The 2,500-nt window shown below is 35.7% G+C and overlaps 1 protein-coding gene across 1 annotated transcript in view; it reads right to left on the reverse strand.

Moving 5' to 3' along the window:
* The window catches only part of LOC137625606 (uncharacterized), a 207,156-nt gene that overhangs the window by 34,403 nt on the left and 170,253 nt on the right, over window positions 1-2,500 (reverse strand). The gene's annotated exons all lie outside the window — the stretch shown is intronic.

The raw sequence follows: 2,500 nt of genomic DNA on the forward strand, positions 1-2,500 counted from the left end.
TGTCGGCGGCACATAAAGAGATGATATATGGGGAATGAGTTAAATGAAAGATCCCATTGAGTGGGTAATATGAAAGCTTCATTATGGGGTTTTCAGCTTAGCATTGTTTTCCTAATCACCCTGCTTTGAAGTATATAATTTCAAACATTTTGAAATACAGCTACTTGATAACAATCTAGCAAATTCAAAGACTTCATGGGCCAAAAATAAAATAATTTACGAAAAAATATTGTGTCTTTTAAATAAGTATAAAAATAAAAATTAAGATAATGAAAGAGTCAGTTGCGAATTAGATTTTAAAGGTAAAGGAATTAAAACTTTGTGCAGTTAATGTAACCCAAACACATTTTCCATTTACTGACCTAACCTAAATCCTTCTTTCCACATATACAACGGGAATAACAATTTCCACAATTAACCTACAATAAACTAATTTACACACACTTGGTCAAATTTTAATACCTCTGACCTCTAAAACTAACCTACATAGCTTCTCCCACAATTATTATAGCCTAAAAAATTAACTTTTAATTAATTCAACCTAAGTCGGCCACGAGGAAAATCCGAACAATGGTTTTTCAATGACCTCTGAACTCTGGCTTTCCATAAGGAAAATCGTTTTCTTTCTCTCTTTTAAAGTTCAGCTGGCACTCTTTCAGAGAGCGAGGCATGAAGGGTTGAAGAGCTTATTCATTCAACGAACGCTTTTCCCTCTTTCGCATTAGGAGTTATTCAGGAGATTTGTCTTGCTTTCAACGACACCACTTAATGCGCCTCCAACCTCATTCATCGCCTATTTTGCTTGGCTTCCTACTTTTAGACTTGTTTCTCTGAGTGGAATAAATGGTAATTTCATGTCGTCTGCTCTTAGGCTCAAAAGCCAGAATTTCGTAGCGGAGATTTAGTAATTTTTTTTTCTTTTTATTAGAAAAATTATAGCAAGGCTCCGGAACATTTTTTTTTTTCATTTAAATTTTCGTATTTGAGATTTCGTGAATATTGATTAAAAGAATCAAAGCGAAGGTTTAATACCTTTTTAATAGATGGATTGATCGAAGGTCTAGTGAATTTTCAATAAAGGAACAAATTGATATTATCTGACGTTTTACGATATAGAGATTAAATAAAACTCTCCATAAATTGCATTGTATTATTGTAAGTTTTGATATTTCATGTGATAAAATTAATTAAAACTTATTTACCTGAATATAACATGTGACTTAGAACTATTTCTTGACTGAACAAATTCCTGATTTCCGCAAATCTTGTAGGGTGATATTCTGACCTCATTCTCAGCTTTCCACCCTGTCTGCAATCCCCAGATTCAACAGACAAACAAAGTATACAATTCCTTATTTGGTCCAATAGCCTGTTGGTAATACCCTTGCATGGTGATAACCAGACTAGGGTTCGAGTCAAGCTCAAACTCGTTAGTTCCTTTATTCACTGCAACCCCATCATCCTTGTGAGCTAAGGATGGGGGTTTGGGGATACCTGTAGGTCTATCTTCTGAGTCATTAGCACCCATTGCCTACCCCTCTCTGGTCCTAGCTTGGGTGAAGAGGGGTTTTGGCGCTGATCATATGTATGTATGGTCAGTCTCCAGGGTATTTTCCTACTAGCTAGGGTAATGTCACTGTCCCTTGCTCTGCCAATCAATAGTGGCCTTTAAATCTTTAATGGCCATCTATTTTCTGGAATTTGGAGTAAATCATTTCCTCCCACTGCACTGGGATCTATCTCAAGCGACTCTCCGGCGAGAGTTGATAAAAAGGACACTTTGACTCGATCTTCATAAAATGTCTGGGCTTATTTATGTATCATTTCATGATCTTCACCGAAAAGTAATCTTTTGGCTAACTGAGATGTAATATCCTACTCTACTCCTCGATTAAACAAAGCCATTGAAACTATGGAGCGATCACAGTAATTCATTTAGGGCCCGTCTAATCTCCAATCCCTTTAACACCCTTCTGCAAAAGGAGGGTTTGTCTGGAGACTGGCTCCAGCAACTTTAATCATGCCATCCAGACAGTTCACACTAACTTGCCGCGACAGATAAGGTCGGAGAATATGATAACCGGAAACTGCTGCGTCTGCGAAAACAGATTCAGGAAAAGAATTTTTCAATTTACGAACGATATTAATAAACGATCATATAACTGTAACTTATTCCTAAAAATAGAGACCGTAAGGAAACGAAATGTTTTATATTATTCAAAGGTAAAAAGCAAAAAGAAAGTTAATTTGGAAATATTTTCCCTTATACGATGCGAAAACTGTAATGTATTTAATCACTCATGAGCTATAACTTGGGCACGAAAAACAGACGACAATAATAATAATAATAATAATAATAATAATAATAATAATAATAATATTAAAAATAACAATAATGGCGCCTTCCCCCAATGTCTACACAACTCCTTCGGAGCCTCCAACTCCTTATACCATCATCTCAACTTTAAAAATTGAGGGGCCCTAAAACTCGTCAAATTGG

Source organism: Palaemon carinicauda, chromosome 2 (genome assembly GCF_036898095.1).
Source record: "Palaemon carinicauda isolate YSFRI2023 chromosome 2, ASM3689809v2, whole genome shotgun sequence".
Classification (NCBI taxonomy): domain Eukaryota; kingdom Metazoa; phylum Arthropoda; class Malacostraca; order Decapoda; family Palaemonidae; genus Palaemon; species Palaemon carinicauda.